The 26,089-nt window shown below is 43.2% G+C and overlaps 1 protein-coding gene across 5 annotated transcripts in view; it reads right to left on the bottom strand.

The window, feature by feature from the left end:
• Rbp6 (RNA-binding protein 6) overlaps positions 1–26,089 on the bottom strand; it is a 766,744-nt gene that overhangs the window by 226,919 nt on the left and 513,736 nt on the right. Inside the window, exon 1 of one of the 5 annotated variants that reach the window (XM_069115478.1) lies at positions 8,885–9,845. The exons of the other annotated variants lie outside the window; for them this stretch is intronic. The gene's annotated coding sequence lies outside the window, so the exon portion shown is untranslated. Of the gene's footprint in view, positions 1–8,884; positions 9,846–26,089 lie in introns of those variants that run through there. 5 annotated transcript variants of the gene reach the window in all.

Here is a 26,089-nt window from a genome sequence, read left to right as displayed (position 1 = left end):
CAATCGTGTACAACAGAAACACCATTAAGACCGTTTGCACCGTTTCAATTAAAACGTAAACCAGCGACTGAGATGCCATTGATTTCGACGTAACGCCATTGCAATTAGCCGCTTTTGATTGCCGCTGATTAGGGGAGTCAGCCGAATTGACCAAAAATAATCATGGCTATTGTGTCGCACAGAATTTCGAGTAATTATCGATTTTAGGTTGGATATCTACGGTACGTACTGAATCGTGTAACTGATTTCCGATTCAGCCCTGTCTGAACGTTTTCGTCATGAGTATTCTAATCCAGCTCTCTCCCTCCCTCCCCCCTCCCTCCCTCCCTTCCTCTCTCTCACTCACTCTCTCTCTCTCTCTCTCTCTCTCTCTCTCTTTCTGATTAATTCGAGCAATCCGAGTGCGTTTCCGGAGGATAATCAGCGATAAGATGTAATATCGTTCCAGGGGAATCGTCGCATAAATTCTAGTAACTTCTTGTATTAAAATGTGAATATCTCTGTTTAAACGTGTATAATAGATGTTTCAAATGAATTTACGAGATGCCTTCAAAACGGAACGTTGCGTACTTGAAAATTTGTTCGAATTAAATTGATAAAATTATTCTACTATCTACTTGTCGCGTATAGTAAAAATATATTAACTTTTTAGGAATTTGAATCCCATCGTGAAGGAATTTATTAGGACTAGATAGAAATAATAAATTTCTGTTTTTCTGGGAAAGTAAGTGTGTGGCCACGTACGTGTCAATATCTTACGCAATTTATTAAAAGTAGAAATAATAATTTTACACAATCAAATTCGACTAATCAACAGTAACCTCCAAATGAAATAAGAACAACAATGTAATCAAACAACATTCCAGGAATAATAATAGAAATAAGATTACAAAGCCACAAATGTCAAATAAATTTCTATTTCCTCGAATGTACCATTACGTATGTCGAGACAACGCGCATCGTGGATCTTTATGAAAAATATCTGTCCGATACGTTAGCGGAGCGAGCACGAACACAGACACATTGTGAGGCCGTGATACTATCGTTGTATTAACACGTCACATTGGAATCGTACGTGTCTACCTTAAATGAGACACGCCGAGGTCTGATGCTATGTGCATTTCCACACATTTTCCATCGATCGCGCGGGCAAACACATAGAACTGGCGGTCAACGATAACGCACGATACCACTGTATGCCGCGGTTATAAATCACCGCACAATGCATCGTGTCGCTGATCTTTGCGTTAATCACATTCAGCCATTTAATAGAAAGAAATATCGAAAGTAAACGTTTCCGTTGCACACGCGTGTGTGGCATCTATGATTAGAAAAGTATCTTAAAGGCTCGTACTGTACATACATGCAAGTCTAAAAAGTGTTCGTCTAAAAATCCATCGACAGAAATGTTTTAATTCAAGCTAAAAAGGAATATGCATTATCATCACGTGGTGGAATCAAATAGCTGACGGTTCTTCAAATATCTATATTTGGATTATCGATTTAATATAATATTTATTATAATGCAATATTTTATTATAATTATTGAAAACAAGCAGACGTTCTCCGAGTATTATATTTGCATTACTGCGAATATTTCAAATATTTCATTGGTTATTTTGTCAATGAAAACGTTAGTAATTTATTATACATAAATTATGAACACACCAGAAAAATTCAGTTGCGATTCCGAATATATATTAGCAATACAGAAATTATAAATTGAGAAATGTATCTACACTAAAAATTCTTTCTATGACATGAATTTCAATTTCTTTTTGATTTATGCTATAATTCATCGAATATAGTCAATCGAAATTCATTCGTCGAAATTGTACAGGATGAGATTTGAGAATAGGAACGATTAGATATTACTTCATAAGAACTACCACTTCGCAACGTAACTAGTTATTAGTTATCAGTCCTAATATCACCGAATTGGTTCTTCAAATTCTACCATATTGGAACATTTACAGAGTGAAACCTTTGATGATTATTTCTGGGTACGGTATGAGTAGATTTACCAATGAGAACCTGTTGAAATTGCCTTGAAACAACGGAGAACGTTTACAATGGCTCTTGTAGCATGCATGGCTTAAACAGCCACGAAAAGGACGCGTATTTAAACGCGATTTGACGGTCAAACCTCTGGTTACCTCTGTTAACGCAGATCTTGGGGTGTAGCATACGCACGGTAACGAGGGATTAATTAACGACTCGTGTACAGCACGGAAGCCCAATGCATGTCGACCGACATGTCTGTGTTCACTGAGATAGAAACCTCAATTCTCTGTCGACCATGTACTCAGAGCATATGTATAATCTCTATCAAGGAACTAGATAAAATTCATTTTACATCATGGACATCAGGTTATTTTCAATTATACGACATATCTCATGATTTCATATTGCAATGGAAATGATAATCGATAACTAGTTAGAGCTATTTAGAGCAAACGTTTAAATCAAGGACTATGATGAACGAATTTGAATGACAATTACATTGAAATATGGTAAAATTTTGGAAATACTCTATAAAGAGATTTTATTCGTGCGAAGTTGGACATATGTATGTAGGTATCAGAAATAAATGGGAAGTAGTTTCCGCATTCGTCTGTTTGCCTCAATGTTTGTAAAAAAGACAAAAGTGACCTGTTGCAAAACTAGTTTGACAAAAGCATGTGTAATTGCGTTGTTGTGATATTTCCACCTAAACTTTGTTATTTGGTGAATTTTTCTTTGACGTTATTCTGCCGAAAAAGGTCGGAAATAGGATCGCTTCAAACGCAACTCTCTTCGAGCCATGGAATTTTCAACATTAAACATCAGTTGTCGTTAAACGAAGCTGAACCGCGGCTAAGTGTATTACAATTCATGAATGTTTGCCTCCGATTTAATTCACTATTCTACAGGCAAAATGGAAAGAGAAAAATATCAATCCCATTTGCGAGGGAAATGAGATTACGACAGAGTAAAACACGGAAGAACTTGATATCGTTAATTAAATTTCATTCAAAATAATTACTTGCGATGTATAATATTAATAAAAAGAACGAACTCAAATAATATATTAATATAAAATTTTAAATGTCAACGATAAACTTTGATATTTTCTATATTTATTTTAATTTACCAAACTATTGACATCCTACAAAATGTTCAAAATGTTTTCAATTTAAACCACCCCTGTCTCTTCTTTATTAAACGCACAGTTAATTTTCGGAAACAACGCGGATCACTCTAACCGATATAATGATAGTCTGTGTCTAGTCGCGCAACTATTATGCGAGATTTAACGGTGGCGTTAATTAATAACGTCGAAGCTTCAGATCGCATAGTACGTGAAACACGCGAACCCGCGCTGGAATTAGGTGCACGCACATTGAGCGTCGATGAGCCCGGCTGATTAACCCCAGCGCGAAAAAGGAAGAGAGCAAGATACCAGGGGCAACCCTGGTCTCACGATACGCACACAGGAGCGCCGCTTGCTTTGGAAAATACGAGTATTGAGTATCGGGAAAATGTTTCTCGCTTCGCGTCACGATAAAACAGTGTCGAGATCGCGTTCCTTCTACATTCTAATATCTGTAACTCCGGTACGTTCACCGATCGCGTCGCAATCGTTTCTGGGAAACGTTGCTTATAATTATCGTCCTGCAGTATCGTCTTCGGCCATCGTTAATTAATAGCGAAGTGAGTGTCTGGCGGTTTTCTTTCCGCATTGCCATAGTTCATTGATCGAAACAGCGTGTCGTGACTATATTTTCGTTCGTGCGTTTCGATTGATTCTGACTTCTATTTTTGGTATCTAGAAAAGGAAAGATTCGATAGTTGAAAATGAAGAAGAAAGCTTTGGAAAATCGATCATTATCATTCGATTACATCGGAACAAGCCGCGTGAATAATGCAATAGATAATCGTTGGGCTAATAATACAACGGGAATGCCGACGCTTTCTACATTTACGGGAAATTAGGGGTGTCTGTGCGGTGACGCGGTATTATTTGGTATGAATAATAATTTTCTATGAAATCGGGAATGCGGTTGGCTACGTTTATAATTGATTAAGCGATTAACGCGATAATTATACCGATATTACTGGCCAAGCCGCCGATTACGTCACAATTCCGAATCTGGATCTCGTAGATAAATTTTAGCCGTTTTCAAAATTTATCGTTTAAATACTTATTTTACCAACTTTATTAGAAATCCTTTAACCAGAAACGATTACCTCTTATACAAGCCATACTAAATGCTATAAAAACTACATGCACTAACATTCTGTCAAATCCAATTACCATTAGCTAAACACACCCCTGTTGTTCCAAAAAACAGAAATATTCCACCTGCTATTCTAAAATCCTAATATCGAGTGTTTTATTAAGAAACCTTCCAAAATCTGCAGTCCGGTTATAAAAGTGAAAGGATTAGGGAGAACCTGCTCGACATCTCTCGAGGATATTCAACAAATCCGATGTGTCACGGAATTACATTTCGCATTTCATGTCAATCTGGCGCGTAAGAAAGACGTGACAAATATCAAATAGTAGTATGTGGGCCGAAAATGGCGAGGGAACTTGAAGACACTCTTTCTCTCTGTATTTGCTGCGAAGCGAGCAGAACCGTGCATACACGCCTAGCTGAACGTAAAGAATGAAAGTGGTCGGTCCGAGTCACCTACTTTTGCATCTCTGCTCGTTTATCAACGGTATCAGTGAGTGTGACGGGCTGCAAGGATTCTCAGAACGGGGCTGGCCGGTACGCCGGACGGGGTTTAAAAGCGTTTCGATGTAAACAGCCCTGTTATTCGCGAATTCGGCCACCTAATTCCTCCAAACGGTGACGCGTGATCGTACCTCCCCTTTATTTCTCTACATCCGCTTCCATTGGTCTCATTCCAATCGAATATCGTTAAGTACCTGGTTTTCATACTCTTTTAAAACATCGAAAGTAACAAGGAAAACGATGTTCTTAATATATATTACTTTAGTATTCGAGAATAAAATGGGTGAATTTTGGAATCATTTCTGTGAGAATTATACGAGAGACAGGTTTCTAAAGGAGGAAAATATTGGAACTTAAGAAGTAGTTTTAAACGTATATGATCAGACGTAAGGAACTTCAGAAATGTTTTAGTTTCCATAACGAAGTTCTTCGACCGTCTATGAGTAATCTTCTAGCAGTTTTTATGAGGTTTCATACTTCTCCCTTTAATAAGTTCTTTTCTTTCGCCGACGTTGAAAATGGTTATTTTAATTCTACTGCGGTCTTCGAGTTTTTACATACCAATCACAGATTCTCTTTTAATGTTTATTTAGAATTAATGCTTTCACCTTAAGAACCCTCGGAACGCATATGCTCATCAATAACGAGAGAATTAACTAAATAACCCTTAAAGAATAACTCTGTATAACCCTAACCCTTGAATATATTTCTTCCACGCTATTTGGCCACAAAAAATATAACAGAACTTCTCATAAACCCACCCAACCACATTTATATCGAAATATCAAGAATCGAAAATGGAGCGAAGAAAAACAGAAGGTTGTCGTCAACTCACACCAGCCTTTCTCCTTTATCCGATTATTATCGACATCAAAGTCACTGAGAATAATTATTCGCAAAGCGGATCAACTTCTCCTCCGCTTCATCTACTCACGGCGAATCCTAAGTAGCTTGAACTCGCACCGCGAGATTCCGATTCTCCAAATCTTCCTTTTCCTGCCAAGGAACACTCGGTGTCGCGACTGTTCATGATGCGCTGTTTTAATTCGTCCCCCTTTACGGAATAACGATCTCTACGGTCGGGTCGCGTTTCCAGTTTGCGAATAGCCGGCCGACCACCGCAAAATCCGCTTACTTCCCTTTTGCTCGCGCAAAGCGGCCACAGAACGAGCAAACCAAGCTTCTTTCCACGGAGAAATCCGCATCCAACGATACTTGTCTATGTGTGCGCGCGTCTCTTTACGTGCAACAGGAGAGCATGCCGCGCTCGTCACACTGCAGCAAACTTTCGCGTTTTTCCAAAGTGTATAGGAAAGGTCGAGGCTTTCGAGGATCCTGTCCGAGGAGGAAAGAACGACCAACAATCGCTGGACTGCATCGCTTCGAGAAAAAGTCCGCCGCCCCTCGAGCGAGCAAGTTCAGAAGCGTCGTTCTCTAAGTAATAATACGTTTCGCCGGCGCAACGTTTAATCAACAACCCGTGCCCGCCACTCCTCTGCCAGCTTTGAGGAAACTTTTCGCGCGACCCGACGAAAAATATTTATTACGTTTATACGTTCATCCTATCCTCGAGCTGCCTTTACACCCTTTTATCGAGACGTTCTGGTGTTTCGCTAGGAAACTCTGTCTACGACGCTTTGGTCTCCGAGGACTTCGCGATGGATAGATGGGAATGAAAGTACGATAGAGACCTTTGCCAGCGTGGAATTGAAGGGATTCGGGATACACCGGGAGAGAAAGTTATACGCTGTCCAACTGTTGTTTGTGTGTCTGATCAGTATGTGATGGATCTACTTAACTACGGATTCTAGCGTCTCGCGTCAGATACGGTTGTTGAATCGTGTTAATTCTTTCGTGGTAAAAACGTTATTGTATGTTGGGGAAGAATATAGCGTTTGTAGAGATAATACTCGGAACGTGAGAGTAACGTGTCACTTTGCACGGCAACTTCTCGTTCTGTGGTTATTTGGAAGCGGAAGAAAATGTGTAAATGGTGTTACTTCACCCGGATGGAAGATTTCGATAGACGAAAAAATTTGTCTCTGTTAATTTAATCGTGATCATCAACCTTTTATTTAATTCCCATAATTCTACCCAATTTTCATGTCTGCAAACATACAAAATAGATGACAAGAAATAAGAAAAAGGTAGGAAGCAAAGGGCAAACGTTATCACCTAAGGATAGACGATCGTGCAACCATAAATTCCATCTTCCACAGTCGACAGCTAGATGTTTTGGTTTTTGTTTACACATGATATACGAGCAAAATCCACCGTTCCTCGCGATACCTGGAGAAATATGTCGGCGTCTGTCGCTCGAAAGTGTACGTGCTAGAGTACGCAGTCATGTATCTGTGAGAATGGGAACTAACTTGGTCGCAATAGAATCGAACTTGGAATGGAAGTGAGAAGGGGTAAAAAGAGGTATTGGGGAGTAGAAATGGGAACGGATCCTCGTTTGATAGCACATGGACGCGTATGCGGAGTGGAGAAGGTAGAACGAGAAGAGAGGGCAGGAAGATTCGGAGCCGCGGATTATCCGCGCAATCATTGGAGTCGATACTCTCGACAACGCGATTCGCTCGGTGTAATAAAGCGGAATGAAAAAAATCGTTCGTGACCTAAATTTTGGCCACGTTACACTGCCCTATCATTCGACGTATCAGTGAGCTCGTTAATGATCATTTTAATGTATGCGACGCGGCTCGATACGCCAGCGGAAACGTTACTTTTTCTCCGGCGGCAGACGCGCGGCAGGAATTAATTAAAAATCCCATCAACGGAGGGAATTGTGTACTTTAAATCGGGAAACGATTTTCATCGGCGAATAAATTGAAATCGACTCGAGAAACAGTCTTGTCGTACTTGTCCAACTACTTGGAGGATAAAGAGGCGTTTTTGTTCGAGATCAAACGGCGGGAGAGAGTACCTGTACAGAGGAAGTAGGTTAACGTATTTAAAATCTCGATACAGAGTGACTACGGGATAGATGTGGCCTAGAAAGATAAAGGAGAGGCGCGAGGCGCGCATCGTATTCGCCCCGTCTCAGAAATATATCATCGTTCGAACGCGAATTGCTCGAAGAAATCTTGGAAAACTGCACTGAAAGTAATGCTCGACCGACTCGTTGAAAGGAGAAAATAATAATTATCGAGCAGTGGTCGCGAGGCGGGAACTTCGGAAGTAACGATCTCGTTATCGTTTCGCTTGGAGAATCGAAGGACTTAAGATAATAAGTTTGTTTGGGAGGAGGAGAACGTAATAAGGAACTAGAGTAATTTCTCTCCGGTGAAAAGGAAATAGTATTCTCCACTCTCCGTTGAATCACTCAACTTATTAATTCCGTTAATAATTCATTCATCCGATTTGACGTACCAAAGTACAGCATAGCCATGATTCTCAAAGAGCTCACGTTCACAATGAAACCAGAAGAATATCGAAGGAAGTTTTCATCCTCGCGTTGCAATGCAAGAAACTCAGGCACCCGGAGTTTTCTTGTCATCGAATCCTATCAATTGGCTTGCCCGTCAGCGGGATTAAAGTTTTGCTGGCAACTGGCGACCAAAAGAAAATACCAACTACAGGCAAGGAGACAAAGAAAACGACATAGAGGGAGAGACGGATGGAAGAATCAGAGATTGCACGACATGGCTATGAAAGGTCCGACGCATCGAGTGAAAGGTTTCGGAACTTCCGGCGAAAACTTGGGGAAGCGAAGCTTCGTTCGAACGTCATTTACGCGAAACTTTTCGGTCACTGCACATTGTCTGGAGAAATAAACGGTGCAAAAGATAAGAAGGACAGGAGAAAAGAAGCAAGCTCGATGAGAGATCCACCAAGCCGGGTTAGTCCGTCTCTGTCCGACGGATGACATCCAGGATCAAGCTCCACCCACACACACATGCCTGCAGCCAGCACACAACGTAATACCCACACATACGCGCCCACTCGTGTATGTACACACATATAGATGGTCGTACGTTAGAGGTAGCCGCGTAGGAGAAATTACGAGCGTATAAACATCCACGCGATACACCTACACGTTCACCAGATATACACGATTTCCTTCGGGATGATCGTTCTCTGCATTCCATCCTCCGTACCGATACATAGATAGGATTGTTCCTATATAATCAAAGATTTGAATGCAACCACTGTACCTTCTCTGGGGTGATGAGCGGCGTGATGTACGTGGTGACCGCCGTCGTGTACACTTTTCGATGACTGCCGGGTACTGCAGGTCACTCAGTACTGCCGCGAGTACCGAGTGCCGTGCGATCAACGCTATGGCCTTCCTTTGCGAGAAGAAAAACTGACGAGCGAGAGACCGACGGTGTCTCGTGTCGGACGCTCGCGCTTTTTCAGCACACGCGTGTATATCTTGTATCCAACGGCTTCCAGAGGACGTGAACGTCACGATCGCTTCGTAACAGATCTCTTGCGTCAATCTGTTTCGAATCCAGCTGACGATCGTTCGTCAGGTTACGCAGATAGGTGCCACTGTTAACGATGATTACGACGTGAACGACGATCACGGTGATCAAACTCACAGCTGGCGATCGAACAACGATACGTACGATCCTCTTGATCGAACGACGTCTCGTCGAACGGTTTACATTCGCGCGCGGTACACACTTGTCACGTTAATCGTCGTGGTTGCTACTCGCGGACACTGGAACCGGAGCAGATGAGCCGTCGAGATTGCAACACGCGTGAAACAACGGACCCAAAAAACGGAGTGACACACTGCAAGAGCCACACACCGCAGCTAATCAAATGTCGAACGTACTTGATTATTTATCCTTGGCGTCAATTGCGCGTGAAAATCTTCCGGTCACAGTGTTTGTGTATGTCTTTGGAACGGCTGAATGAGCGCCGATCGAATGCTTATTGTCCTGTATATGGCTTGTTATCCTCTTTCTTGTGTCCTCTTCTCGCAGTAGCGGGAGCGGCAGCGTGCACGAAGACGGAAATGAACGATCAGGCAACAAGAACGTTAAAAAGAGAGAGAGACAGATATAATCCGTGGAGCACAGAAAGGCAGGTGGTCGTTGTCGTGCTCCTTGTCGCCGTGCGTCGAGTTCAATGCTGTACGCTGTGATGCCGAGAACGGAATGGGGCGACCGTGGAGGCCCGGGCAGTGGAGCCGTAGCGAGGGGAGGTAGCGGAGCCGCGCGGCACCCGATGGTGGGGTGCACGCTCGAGGAGCGAGGGATAGAACAGGGAGGGGCCCCTTTCCCCTCGCCAACGGGTTTCGCCACTATCAGGCGACTGCTACCCCTCCGAGGCGCGCAGGCGCCCCCGGGGCGCTGCCGTCGCTCGAGGGAGATAGCGCCTCTCGATTCTAGCCGGAGAAAGTCCGCTGGTGTGACGGGGATAGAAACACCGATGGAGAGAGGACGAACCAGAGACGACGTGAAAGAGGGAGAGAGCATCGGTCTGTTTCTCCTTCTCACCCGTTTCACCTTCCTTCCTTCGTAGCGCGAGCACCCCAGCATCGACCGACAGCGCCGCTCGCCACGCCGCGTCGCGCCACTCCGCGCCACTCCGCGCCACTCCGTACTTCTCCTCGCCACGCCGACCCAACGGGAATACTTAATGCCAGCAGAGAGCCTGACTGCCTGACTGCTCCTCCTCGCCACGCCACGCTCGCTTGACGGCGGGATAGAAACGCGGGTATGGGGAGAACGCTCGAGTAGAGTGAACACATCAGAAGGGGGGACGATGCTGGATTGTGCTCGCGAGCATCGTGTTGCACCGATGCCGAAACGATGCATTTTCGGTGCATGACTACTTGTTACGCGTCCGCGAGCTAAACTTCTCGCATCATGCGATATTGAATAAAGTGTTTCTTTGCCGTGAATCCGGCCAACCAGTCGTTGTCGGACGAGTTTGAATGACGAGATATCGTGCCGAGTTCCCGCCTCTATACACATATACCGGTGCCGCTCCAATCGGGCCGAGAAAATCGGAGGCACAGGTGAACTCTTGAAAAATCCAATTTCGCGATATTCACGATTCGTTGCACCAATAGAAATATAGCTGCAAGTCACGACACACACATGGTAACACGTTAATTCTTTTCCAGTAGAGATGATAACTGGGCCACCGATGTAACGTCTCATTGACGCGACCAACTGAACGGTAAAGACGCAGTGAAGTTTCCAAGTGATACGAGTTCGCGCTTAAGAAGTCCCCGGTCTGACCAATATTGATCACCACTACTTCCGTCGGGGCCGAAAACCAGCCACTTCGGCGAGTTCTCTCTCTGGCTGGCCTTTGGCCAGCCTCTTCGCGCGTCTGGCAAGTCGATGTAAACGTATCCTATGCTTAACGCGGAAAGAGGGGGCTAACCTAACCTAGAAAGATTTCATTGAGTCGCAACGTGACTTGGCTCGCTGCCAATACTATGAACGCTACGCACACCCGCGCCTTGATCCCCGCTCCTTTTCCAAGCACGCGGCAGAGTTTCGTGAGAAGAAGAAAAAAGGTCAGACTCCTTCCAGGACGTCGATGTCGCACGATTCTTGTTATACTTTGTTGTTTTCTTTCATTTTCGCGAGAGAGAATTGAAAAAAGAACACGATTTTCATACCAAAGTTCCGACGTAACGAAACGAAGTTAACTTTATTAATTTTTTAACTTGTTCTCATAATCGCGACTCTTATCAGCTACACCATCGATTTACAGCGAATTTATTTCGAACTATTAAAGCGCGGTTTGCAGGAAGTCTGCGAGGAGCTGATAACTTGTTGCAGCAGGCCAGAGGCGGCAAGTATTAAATCGTTTAAAAAACTTGAGAGCCCCGCTCGTTTCGCCTTTCGCTTTCACTATCGCTCGACGACAGCCAATCTGTACCTTTTTTCTCTCTTCTTCTTTTTCTCAAGTGTACCACGATGTCCCACGTCGCCCACGGAGGATATAGAATCTCTTACGGAAGAAATGCTCAAGACGAATAACGCGACCAATAACTCGTGCCGGATTTGGCTGTCGCATTTATTTTCTGTAACGTTGCGCACAATTTGTCGCGAAATATTGCGGAATAGGGCCGTGGCCCGACCTTATTAGAGCCCGGTGTTGCTTGTTCTATAAACAAGCGACGCCAAAGGTGTAAGCAACACAGGGAACATCAACTTGCTATTCCGGGATGATAATGGTTGCGAGGCGAGGCGAGTAAGAGGAACGCAGAGGCGGAAGGCGCTGGTGTATTCAGTATTTGGCTTACATCCAACGCAAGATGCTGAATGAACTTGGCGGGAAAACCACACTGGCGTGTGCTTCCTTCTGTCGTGCGAATGGCGCAACTATAACTGACGTTGAATACCTTTTGTACAATGGAAGATCTGCTAAGGTCTCGAGACTGTCTTAGTGTTCTACCATGCGTCTTTATACCGTATGAGTTCTTATTAATTGCGTCAGTTAATGATAATATCTTTGGGAAAGCAAATGTATCTTTTACGTGATAAGTTTGATTTGGAATATTAATTTGTTAAACCAAAGCAGCTAAAGGGAACGAATCCTGGGAGCACACAGTTAAATATGTAAATGTTTAGAGATAAATATGTAGTTAACCAATTACGTATACACTGAAGTTTAAATCCAATATTTCAGTGTAAAAAGATAGATGTAATGTAGTTAAATAATTAATTTTGGTTAATACAATGTAAAAGCAACGTTAGTTAAATCTACTAGAGTCGGCCTTAGTAATTTAGAACGAATAATGAACTTGAATCTTAATTCATGAACATTTCTGAAATCCACCTATCTATACCGATAATTAGAGAGCATACCGAACCTCAAACACGTGAAAGTTTTTCCAGGTACTCGCGTATGGTACAAAAGAAAAGGCGATAAAATTTCGCCACAGCAATTTTGAAATTTTGGGTCGTGGAAAATTATTACCGCAGCCGAGTGCGGGAAACGAGAAAACTTTTACGCGCGGCACGATCATGCCAAAACACGAATTCTTTCAAGAACAGCGTTACGTCACAAAATTAATGCAGGAACGTGCGCCCATACATTTTCATGGCCGTGACGATTAGCGGACCAACACAACTAGAGAGTACACTCTCGCTTGACTGAAGAATTTAAACGATCAACGCGATCCCGTGACAATTTCGAACTTTCCACAATAGTCATTACTCTGGGGATTGTCAACTGCCAAGGATGACGTGTAATCATGATATTGGAACGTAACCGAGTTATCAGGGCGCAGGATAGGTCAGCCCTTTCCTCTAGAGGCCTGATCGGTCAGCATGCGTTGCACAAGCTTCACGGATATGTCAACACACTGTTTGCGTAGTAGCAACACGAGCCACGTTCTATTGGAATTATAGCGAACAACGTAAAACGATAAGCCGAACTGCAGGCTCTCTAATTGGCACTCGATGTTTATGATGGATGGTATCTGAATTGGTATCGTCATGGAGTGATTTTTAATTACATCGATTATCCCAAAGTATTAATTTAAAGTCTAAAGTAAGATACAACGAAATTTAATGTGGAAACTTCGATAAATTAAAAGTAATTTTTGAAACGACTGCTATAGATTTCAAATGTTAGAAGTAAAAATTGAGGATTTAAAGACTGAAATGAGACGGTCGTAGAAGATACGTTCTGATGAAAAAAATCGAGATCCTTTCGAATCTGTAATTTGATCACCAAGTGACATCTGCGCCTAAAGAAATGATATTATGCGTTCAGAGAATTTGTTTTTCCGTTCCTGAACGAACTACTGATTCCACGTAAAGCTGCGTCGCCAAGCAGACGATCCGTCGCATTCCGTCCAGCATCGACCAAAAAGGATTCCCTTTCAACCGCGATTCCTGCGATCGAACAAAAGCCTGGCCAGTTTAAACAACTAAGTGCATCACAAAGCGCGCGAGTAAAAACTCCGTTCTGGCTGTTTACGTAACCGAATCGATAAAACGGTGTCTCGAGTCGTGTGCTCACAGAGACATAAATTATAAACGAAAAGAATAGTGGAAAACTTTCCATCCTCTCCCTTTCCTCCACGATACCCATCCCTGCTGGCCCCGCCGTCGCCGCCGCCTCCGGTGCACTTCGATATTTGTCTCGACGACAGTACAAGGGCAGCATGTTTTCGTCGGCGATGAGGAAAACAGTCGGACGGAGTTTCGAATCCCCCGCATACGAAAAGATGAAAGAAGGACACGATAGAAGGAAAAGAGGATAGATACTCGATTGGACCAGCCAACTGCAACGAAACTCTTCGATGTCGACCTAGTTCGTCGTTTTTCGCATAACGTTGCCACGCTAGTCGGGTTTTTGGTCGCGATTTTCAGGTTCGATACTTATCCTCCAAGGTACGACTCACCCCGTTAGACTCGCCCTTTCCTGCTATTCTCTTTACCTTTGCCAAGAAACTACCCTTTAGCGTTCTCTAAGCCCGTACCCGCCCCCTTTTTTTCAACAGCCACCGCGATTCTACGTGCGCGAATAGCGCTGTGCACGTGAGCGTTTCCCCCCTTTCCTGATCCGTGTCGTGCAACTTCGAGCGAAACCAGTAGTTCGAAACTTTCCTAAAATATTAGATGCAGACCCGTCTCCATGTATTTCAGGGATTCAAGAGAAGTGCGTCTTCTTTGCTACGTAGATACCATTGTTCGACGTTTCCATGTTCCACTTCGTTCTTGTAAGATGCCAATTTTTCCTTTAGGAGGCTTTGAAAAAGTCAATTGGAAAAGAGGAATACCTGGTGAAGGAAAGCATGAGGTAGACGGATAAATAGTTAGGATCACGCGAACCAGTACCCTAGTAATTAATAGGGTGCACGAAAACGAGACAACGCGATTACCGAATCCCTGTACTTCGAAGAAATATGTTTTACATATACTATGTTTTACATATAGTAGTTTATCACAAGACATTTATCAAAATTCTATCATTTTAAATAGCACGTCAAATGGAAATGTAATAAGAAATATAACAAATATTAAGAATGGCGTGAAAAGCATGATAGGTACATCAGCTCATAAGTGGAATTAGCATGTGTGGTAAGACCGCGTGGACGTAATAGAAATATATCACCGTTGCGCAATTTTTCGTCGAGAATTTCGGCGAAGGACGGTTCAAAGAGGCCATAAAGTAATTCGGTGCGATCCTTCTCGGAGAAATTCATTAAACGACGAAACCATCGCTGATAAAGGTAAACGGTCCGCGGTAAGATTTGTCACAGGCGTCGTTGATCGCTAGGATTTTTCAGGTTACGGCGGAAATGGTGCGGAGGAAGATGGCCACGGTCGAGGTGGACTCGAGCGTTTCTCAGAGCGTTTCTTCGTATGTTTCACCGAGACGCTTGGTCCAGCAAAGACGAGACGGAAGAAAAGGAGCCCCGAGAACGAGTTGGCTCGGTGCTTGAAGTAAATCAAAGGAAGGAAATGAATTTTTATTGAAGAAAAAGCCGCGTCTCGTCGGAAACGTAACCAGCACTTGCATCGCAAGCTAAATGAAATCTGTGAAAAGTTGCGTGAGAAACAATACGCTTCCAGTCGGTCCCTTTTTACCGCTTACTCCGCTAAAAAAACTATCCCCAGAGAAGCGGCCGGGTTCAGTGGATTTCTTGGACCTTTCCTCCGCTTGTTTTTATGAAGCCTTCGTTTTTCCTCTTTCCCTCGCCCCATCCACGCCTCTTCGACCCGTTGAATCTTTATGAAGTGATTAATGGTATTAATAAGAGGGTTACCTCCTTTGCTGAAGTCCCAAGAAGCCTCAGAGAAACGCGTCGTTCTTTTCTTACCGCGTCGATTTGAATACTCACGGCTTAATAACTTCTTCGGTGGTTCAACGAACAACAGAGAACCATTTCCCATCCGTATTTACGGCAATTTAAATAAACTGCCGCCTTTAATCTTGATCTGTCGACTTCGATTCCAACCTCGTCTCGTTAAGGTGTACGCATCAATTTCGACCCGGTTTTCGTTCTTTCGGTCGGTTTACGTACCATCAGGAAACTCCATTCCATCGCGTATCTACGACTCCAGTTTGTTTGTGGCCTCGGGAACGAGAGATTAATGAAAGCTAGCACGGCAAGCAGCTATATAATGCGTAGCTTTGGCAACGACGCGCGCTGCGTCATTTGTGTTTGTACTGGCGAAGGAGGAGGAAGAGCCCGGTAACTGTGCGCGAAATGTACACGCAGGTGTGTGTCCGCGACGTACCCTGTTCCACTGAAACTCCGTAATGACTGTCGCTCGTTTAGATTGGTTTACACCGTAATGTGTTTGAGGATGTAATGGCGCGTACCCGATTAGTACGCGGTACTCTATATTACTTCTGGAATTATGACCGGTTTCTACGGCGGGATTTACTCGGGCAGCCGATTTTCTCGACGTTTATGAATGAACTCGCTAGGCGAACTCGTAATCTTGTTTCCTCGATTTATCGAGCGACTCGCGTTGCCTCTCCGTGTACACGACGTTGAAAAGGATATTTCGGGGAACGTACAAGGTTTGCAACGTTCATTCGATAAATGTACGCCGTCGTTACGTGTAAGTATGAGAACAATTACGGGGAAATGAGGTGGACTTGAAAAATATTTAAGATATTGCGAACACTTTGAAGAATTATTATTTTGTTCAGGAAGCTGGATTGTCCAGATGTTCAACGTCGTGATAAAATTTTTATCGATTATGTATAATTATGTACAATTATTTTTACAATCACTACATTCTAATTCCCTCTTTTTTTTCTTGAAATTCTTTCATCGCCTATAAAGCATTAGATACTTTGAAATTCAACGAACGTGCAGGTACATTAATTTCGATCGATCCATCCTTTAATTCGAACGTCAATTACGTAAAAAGCACGTATTCAGCTTCTTCGAAAGTGTACTATGCTTCTCAGTCTTTTATCCGCACGATCGTCGATACGCGTTTCGCGTTAATCAACAGGGGCTACGCGAATCACGAATGTAATTAGTGAAACGTAATTAAAAGATCGGATTATTTGAAAATGTGCTAGGAATTTCTATCTGTGCAACGTGCTCGTATCGATAATAATTAACGTAGACTAACTACCAACGTTAAAAGTCGTGTGTTACAAGATCTTTTGATTCGTAATTGTACAGGTAGAATATTTCCGCGATGACAACTTTGTTCTACCAACGAGATATTTTGAATGGACGATCATGAATGGTCTCGTATAAATTGAGTTCAAAAATTCAACCGCGTTCAATATTCCATGGTAGAACGGTTCATTGATAAATATACCTTACGTGAGGTAACCGTAAAACCATTACCCATAACTCGGAGTATTAACGAGGGAAATTAGTAGCTCCCGTAAGACTTGCAAGGGCGAGCAATTCGAATAAAAGTCTAATTTGAAAGAATATTTCCGGTATAACTTACTTGGCGCTATATTCAGTGCTAACTATGCAAATTTGAGATTGAATTTTTGAAATATGCTCGGAGAACATTTAAGATTCAGAAGTTAATCAATACAAAAGATTATAGTTCAAAATCCAGCCAGCACTTTCTAAACACTGCCTTTTACGATAAAATATAGAAACCTTCTCCATATTTCCCAGTTCAACCAATTTCAGCGAACACACTGTAAATTCACGACAATAACGCATCGATTCCTACGGAAAACAATTCACGATTTTAACTCCTTGTAAACTCTATAGATGCCCCCAAAGTTAACCAAATAAAAAAATAAACAAAGAAAGAAAAAGAATACTAAACGAAAATACCACAAAAGGGTCTGCGTCTCTAAAGCAACAAAGAACTCACTTCTATAACCATATATATGCATATATACTTCTATAACCATATATATATATAATAAGCAATCTCTATCGCAGCCCCTGACAGGAACGAGAGGGTCAGCCTATTTAATTTAGAGAATCAGTTTTATTTCCACCGCTCCTCGGTCGGAGCTACTTTCCACAAAACTTTAGAAGAGAAAGGAAGAGGAAGTCTCGTCTCGGTTCCTCGTGGGTGCTCTCGTCTCCGGTTTGACGCGGAGCCTCTCGAAAACCTTTCTAACACGACACAAAGGGAACAGCGTGGGGAACCGGGGTTAGAACGAGATCGGGGGAACCGAGGGGAGAAGACCGAGACAGCCAGAGGTAGGGGGATCTTTTCGTAAGCGTAATGAAACTGCCTAGTAATCTTAGAAGCTGTGTACATCCTGTCTCACCTCACCGCGACAGTCGGCCGGGGTTAAATGTCTTGAAATGGATATTCCTGCTGGTAGTAGACGGTGGGATTCGGATGCGCGCCGCACCGGCGACGTGCACAACTTATCGTTTCGGATATTACAGCGTTTGCCGCTGCTTCCAGGGAATTTCGTGCCGCTTCTGAAATTCGGAATCTGTGGAATTTGGGACTGCGTCGCTAACGCTCCTGCACCAAGGCACCATGGAGTTTCGACCGTCGAGTGTCGATTTCCCACCTGATAATTATTGCTTATTACACGGGCGAGAGTATTCTTCCGATGTACATTTAAATTGTTCAAATTTTTTCAAATGAAGCATATTAGTCGGCTGCAAAATTATTATACGTGTGTAGGAAGTTACTGTTAAACATAATACACGTCCTTAGCTGATCTCTTCTTCATCGATCTTGTATAATTCGGGAACTTTGATCTTATTTTTGAGCTAGTCACCCTTTCTACCTCTATCCCCTTGCACAAATCGTACCGATAATCAGGACGATGCTTTACAGTGGCCGAAGAGAGAGCATAGACAACATCTCGTCCGGCTGTACCACTTACGTCAGCGCAGATAAGCACCGCTATTTCCAGGATTAAGGATTTGACTGACGTTGTATTTTCGTCGCGGTATCCCCCCCCCTTCGGTTATCGGTGGGCAGGGCGCCGTAGAAAACGAGACCCACCCGTGTGGTAAGAAAGGGGTTTTGCTCGAAGGGGTGGGGTTACAAGCAAGGGGTGGCAACGGGTAGAGGGAGGGAAAGAAGAACGGACGAACTACCCCAACGAGACTCACGAAACATTATTTCTAGCCTGAACGTCACGCGGCCTGGCCGGCAGTTAGATCGATAGATAGAGACGTCGGTCCTGCCGTTTCTCTACGTCGAAGCGCCGTCATGCGAAACTCGAATTCAAATATAGAAATGTCTGGCCCAGTGACATTTGGCAGCTCGTATCAACCTCCATCGGAGGTCGAACAGTAGTCCGCCATTCGCAACACTGTTGTCACTGATAGCAGTAGATCCGTTCAACGGTTTTCTTGTGTTCTCTCTGCCCCCTCTACCGTTCGTTCACCCCTGATCGTTGCTGCTGATCAGTTTTACGCGATCTCGGCGGCATCTGTACCCAAGGAATCCGTAATTAAGAGCTTGTCGTCTCTTCGAACGGGGCTCGATCGTCGCTAGAAAGTGAAGGAGCCGAGAAAACGCTGTTCGATTTAGAATGTCGTTGAATCACTCACCGAATCGACGAGCGATAAGTTTATCGGGGCGGCAAACGCTGTGCTCGATTCTTACCTGCAACAAGCAACGTAATAGACATTTTAATTAAATCGGCAACCTCGCAGGAAAGAAATAAGAGTCGGCAATGATTTACGAGTCGATGTTTGCCGTGGAAGTATCTTTGCCAAGCTCTCGAACCTTTCTCCCGACTGTTTCAACCGACTCATCGGCGCGGCGCACTCGAATTCGCAGTTTTACGACAAAGTGTTTCAATAACGCGTCTTTCCAACTTTTCGACCCGGCTATCTTCCGGTAAGAATGAACCTTTCTTGGCGCTTTCACGGCTCTCTTGATTGCATTAACGATCTTAGCAGGAATAAGCTGCGAACGGTGCAGTTGTTTATTTTAGTAAAACATCCTATTACGATAGTAAGAAGGACGCCAAGAATTTGCATTCATTTGTAAATTCTTTACAGAAAGAAATATTTTCGCTTCTTTTCTAAAATATCCAGTGCAAAATAATTATCCTCAAACTCCCCCGCATCGATAGATCACATCCAAGAAATTACACAAATGTCTAATCGTTCCAAATATATTCGTATAAATATAGCCCTATTTTTACAGCGCTATTGTAAAATTTCGCTTTTATAATCCAGGCGTTAAGAGGTTAAGAACCATTCGATCGGAACCTCTTTGAAAGCAAGATTTCACGCGGTGAATTTTCACACCACATCCTCCGCTTATTTTTACACGAAGAATCACCCCTGTTCAAGCGTGGTACAACATAATGACGCGTTTTAAAAATACTCGCTGCTCCGTTGCGTTATCGAGGAACCAGCTAGCGTAACACCTCCCAGTTCGAAACTCTGTTTCAAAGACGACTTTCGTGTATAGCGGTTTACCAATGATCTGCCCGGTTAAACATGGCGCCAAAGCGAAATTTAACCTTGCCACGTATGGCAAGGAACGATCCGCGTACGTCGCACATGACTCAAGAGCGCATCTATATTCGGTGCGACGACGGGAAGAGTGCATCGAGCCGAAGCAAGCCTCGCCAAAGTGTCCTGTAGCCAATCAATCCGCTAAACGCACGTATTTATCCGTGCCCGTCGTCCAGACGACGTTGGATGTAGCCGTTATACTTGGAGATAAATTCGCCGGTGTCCGGTTAATCTGATATCCGACGGTAGTGTTCGACTGGAAACCTATTGCGTCCGAGCTTGTCGCTCGGTTCGAACGGGGCTCCTGTTTGCTATTATTTCTTTGCTTCGCACCTGCTTTCTTGACAGTGAGCAACTACCGAGACCAGAGGAACTATCCCCCTCCCTTCGGGTATTTGCTGCCAAAGTTTATTTGCTATCGAATTGGAAACTACGAATTTCATAAGGCAGGTGAAAATGAAGTTGGAAATGTGTCGATTCCTCTAGAGTAAACGCAAATTTCGAGCAATTTTCGTGTAAAAAAAAGGGGAAGAATTTTTTAATAAAAAAGTTCTCTTAATATTAACGAAACTTCCTATCTTTTTCAAGAAGTATTTATGGTTGCTTTCTATTGGTTTATTTTTTAAATTTTGTATATAATTAGCAATGGAACACATAGCGATACCAGTTGAGCATGTATTTTCGAAAAATTAGTCAAATTATTTCGATTAACAGGCCACCGTCGACGACTGGAACGCACACAGGACACAAAGATAGACACAGAAGCAGCATGTGTCAGAAGTGTCTAGCAGTCGCTGCGGGATTTCGATCAAACGATCAACTAATAATCTACCGAGTCTCTACCTTTCCCGGAAGCTACGCCACTACTCCCGACTCTCAGCATTGGGAACGTGCTCAGTTTCAGGATAATCCCAGCTGCATTACCTTGATGAGTTCCGGACTCCATCTTCGAACCCGGCAAGGTTCGTCTATCCTAACCGTAGTTGTCCGTCGTGCGGTTTTCGGAACACGTATTTACGCGTGCACGACGAATCGCATTGTTCGCGTTCACGAGAGTGTACTCCAGACTGTAGAAGATACGTACAGAATTTTATCTACGACGTATTACGGCCGTTAATGTTGTAAGTCTTCCGAAGAAAGAAGAAAATAAGAAACTAGGTTGACATTTTGCGGAAATTGAAAATTTTAAGTCCATTCATATTAAGAGTATTGCAATTTTCAGCGAAGGTTGTCAGAGGGAAACTGCATAGTTTGATGGGTGGAAAATTACTGGGAAAAGTTATTGGTTGATAGTGCTTGAACCTTGGAAGGATAGGGTGCTTAGATTGAATAGAAAATTACATGGCAGGAGTGGAGAAGGTAAAGTGCGTGGTGAATCATCAGGGAGAGTGTAGCAAATCGTTAAAATAGCATGCATGAAGAGAGATTTATCGGATATTTTGCTGTTAATTTATTGCTATTACATATGCAATATTTACTTACATATAAATTAATTTATTATTTATATATAATTGTATATACATGTTTATCGCCATTTATCATAAATATTCAGATTGTACTATTATTTACACAAAGTGGATATTCAAACATAGTATAAATTAGGAATATTCAAATTTCGATACAAGATACCAATGAATTATAGTTCCGATAAAGCAGAGTTAGAAATTGGCAAAATTATTGGGCCCTAATAGATCGCACTTTCATACCAGATCAGTAGACGTTGCAGAAGGTAGACTTTGCTCAGAATTAAGAAGTACTTTGGATTTATTCACGTTGCTTTCGGACTGGTGCACGTATACATCAAGCGCCGACGTGATGGCGAACTCGGGAAGGGTGGCAGGAGTAACGCTGCATCACGAGACAGGTACGATATCTCGTGGGAGCCGAGCTGTTTGGATGAGGAACGATGGAGAAAGAGAAACAACGCGAGAGGAAACAACAGGGCCCGACTTCGGTGAGCTCTGACAGAGCTAATTTATCCTATATTACTACTTAGCGAATCTACTGAGATTTCAGTATCCAGAGGTGCAACGAGCGAGCAAACAGCCGAGGCGGCGAATCGACTTCCGGTCAGGCAACGCCTCTTGGGGATGGAATTTCACGGAAATTGCTCTTGGTCCAAACAACACGGTTAATCGATTCGCGGGACATGGATGTAACGAACCATCCAACGGGAATCCCTCGCTTTTTTCGCCAATTAATCACGCGAATCGATTTGACGTGTAGCTAACGGGGAGCCAGCCATTCTCCCTGCGAAAAAAAGCACTTGGTCGATCACGTAGATAAAGCGAAGATCTCGAAGAAAGAAGTCCGCGAAACGCTTAAACGGACGACCCTCTGCTAAAGCCACGTAAAAGTTTGTCTGCGGTGGAGCTTTGATCCTGGAAGACGCTCGTTGTTGGGTCGTCGAGCCTTCTAATCTCGGTGAAACAGCATCGTTAGAGAGAGGTAGAAACGTAGAAAGAGAAACTAGAGGGATGAAGGAAGAGGAGAAAAGGGTAGCAACAAGAAACGTCGAGGAGAAGGAGGAGGAACGTTAGCGGCGGCGGCAGGCTCATCTTAGTTGCTCGACTAAATCTCTCTGTAAGCGGGCTAAGCAAGCTCCAGTGGCAATTCGTAACAACTATTAGCGAACCGACATTCATCTCGTTTAACTCGAGTTAGCGCCCAGGACGCGTAAACCAGGCCCAGAGTCCGTGTTAGCTAGCCACGTTGCTTAATGCGCACGTTGGCAACGAGAATCGCCCCCACTAATTTATACGATACAGGACTATTCACACCGGCGACACCATTAGTCAATATCGTTCATTAAATCGATACAACTGGCTGCTCAATCCATGGCTAAACAGGTTGTTTAGCCATAGAACGAGCCCCTTATAGATGCTCTCTGTCCCTACAGACAGAAATAATTAAACCGTTCTACCGCATTTGATGATGTTTAGCTCCATCGCTTCACTGCCGGTACGCGCTCGATCCATCACGCTATCAATACGATCGCTAAGCTTAAGCGGGAAGATGTTAACGACCCTTTCGTTAATTCTCATTGCTGCTACGTTAAATTTATGGTCATTAAAAGGTGATAATCTTCGATTATGTTGCTCTCTGATTTTACGAAATTAGGAAAACCATTCTGCCCAGTTCCTTTATTTATTTTCTCTAACCAGAATTTCCTACAACACACGTTCTTTCGTGCGACTCGTGGGAATAAAGAAACGACAAAAGCAGGGAGAAAGCAAGAGACAAAGAGGACAAGACCGGGGTAAACGGGGAGAGATAATTTCATCCGAAATGCTTTACATTAGCGGACGAACTATCAAAGGCCGTTAATACATCGCGGGCGAGCATGCATTTCGCAATTACAGATTGTGCATACTGGACATGTCCGCACGGTGTATTATGTTATTATCCAAGCCAACGAGCATAAAGCGGTCAAAAGCGGCGGAGGAACACCTGGAGAACCTGCCTCTCGAATCTCGACTGCCGACTGCCTGCTCGAGTTAGGGGAAGATAAGCTCGTTAGCGAATAAGTGGGCTGATGTCGGGGGTTCAGCGGATAAACTGGATAAAGTAAACGAACAAACGTCAAACGACTTTTCACACATTAAGCAGCTCACGATAACCGAGCCGTATCAAACACAGACAAGGATAGAGGGCGTGGGGAGGACTGAAGAACATTATTCTATGTCCCAATCCCCAGTATTCGTCACCAGATGGTATTATTCGCGTCATTAGGGAAATAACGAGAGGCTCGACTCGTTTGTCCCGAATACATTCGCCTCGATGCTCTCCAATCGAGTCACGACTCCGAATTACCGGCAGTATACACCCTCGGTGTTGCTTCCTCTTCCGCCTTTAGCTTTCGCCCTTGCTTTTCGATTTTCAATTTACAGAACAGACGCAGCACCCCCATGGTAGATAAAGCCTAATCCGTTCTATCGCGCTTTTGTTGCGACCTCTACCCTCCTCGCGACTCTCCCTCTCCATTCTTCTCCGTTTCTCTATCGTCTTAGCGTTTTCTTACGTATACGTGATTTTTCTTTCTCTTTCATCGAGAACTTTCCTATTTCGGGATCTTTCCTATAGCCTGCCACTTTGGTGGTAACCTTCTCAACATTCCATAGAAGCAAACATACGAGTCTTATATCGTGGGTAAACACATCTATATCCTGTACGAAACATTTTGAAATTTCACTAGTACTGCAATGACATCCGATTGCTACGATTAAACTGAGAAAATTCGAAACGAATCTAAAAAGATGATTTTACATATACACTATAGATACATACAACTTTCTATGAAGTGTTTAAATATTTTCGTGGACCACCGTAGACTGAATGCACGAAAAGTGCGTTCTTGTCGTATTATCTTGTTCGCCTCGTTTGTTTTCATACATGCATGTAGATATATCGTAAGCACTCAAGAAGTACTTATCTTAAAATGCTCCTTAATACATTGTTGCTGAAGTTAACTGAAATGCTGAAGGTATCTCGCGAATAAAACATAAAGGATAAAAGAAAACACAACACGGGGAAACACGGTAGCGAGGTATAAATCCATAAAAATCTCGGTAAAACGTGAACGTTTCAAGGCGATAATACCGGTAAACGTAATTTTTGTGCCATTTAATCAACGGCTGAACGCTATCTAGCAGCTACATGATAACAAGTCCGCCACTTAGAGCTTTCTTGTATCGCGTTTTAGCACACACCGTGGTGTGTTACGCAAATTTTTATTAGTAAGTGATCTTGTCGGTGAGAACGATCTGCTGCAACGACGACAGCCTAAAAACTGTATTTAATCAGATTTCCACTCAGTGTTTTTCAGTTATTTTACGATTTATACAATACATAACCTTCTTACAGGCCGACGACGCTAATTGGTGTAGGTTGCATGCTTTTTTGGCATCTATTCTTAATTCCTAATTATATCAGAAACTTTGATAACGAAGGAAGAATAGTATCTACTAAAGATTATGCAAAACGGAAAGTTATAATTCGATGTACAAAGTAGGATAATTCCAAGTATTTCGTATACACAAAAGATATACGAAATACAGAAATAAATATTAAATAACATCGATCCTGGAAAACTTGTATGGGAGTCTTGACCTAAAAACGCGCAATGTACGCTGCCTTATAGCTTGTAGTTCGCATTGTTGTGAAATTTTTTTTTTTATTCATGCACATGAATTCTCTCTTGATTTTTTGATACTTCACGGCGGTACTAAGAAATAGAAACAGATTTGCTCGAAGTTACTGCAATCGAAAAGAAGTTTCACTTTGCTGTCCGAAATCTATATTCGAATGTACGAATATAATGTCATGACATCTTATAAATTTAAAAGAATAAATTGGAAGTTTTTAGAAATTAACAAACACGCAACTTTTCTCGGTTCGCGTGCGAGATTTGACGTTAACAGGAATTTCAGCGAGAAATATTATCCTATATTCTGGAGGACTAAAAATTCTGATTGAAGACACTTAGATAGCGAAGATATCGTAATACCATATGGCTCGATATATCCTTGGCCGTTCCAGAACCCTCCCTGAGAAGGAAGAAGCCGAACTCCATCCAAGTGCTTGTAATTGGTCGGGATTTTCCAGGCTCGCGCGGCGTTATGCACCCGGTGGCCCAATTTAATATAACTTATGCATATTCAATAGTTTCCCAACGGCGTCGCCGGAACTGGAAGGGGTTATGCACTCTGGCTCGGTTGGCTTGAGACGCACCGGAAGGACAAAAGCTGGCCCTGCTCAGCAATTTCCTCCGACTCCTATGAAAGTTCTCCGGCGCAACCAAGTTTCCAGCAAGTCACATTGCTTGACGATTACGCCACGATTTACCACGGATCTGTCGCGACATGGACTTCCGGCCGAACTTATGACACTTGTGTCTCACGCGGTATGCATTGGCCGACGCACTTTGCCTTGCTGGAATACAAGATTCTGAAGCTGATTGAAGTTACTGATTGAGGTTATTGGGTACGAAGTTAATAATAGAAAAATCGAATTTTAATTATCGAAATGTCGT

This window comes from Bombus flavifrons, chromosome 6 (assembly GCF_040668555.2).
Source record: "Bombus flavifrons isolate JBK064 chromosome 6, iyBomFlav1_principal, whole genome shotgun sequence".
NCBI classification, from domain to species: domain Eukaryota; kingdom Metazoa; phylum Arthropoda; class Insecta; order Hymenoptera; family Apidae; genus Bombus; species Bombus flavifrons.
Note: the sequence above shows the minus strand (reverse complement) of the source record. Positions and strands in the feature narration are given on the sequence as shown.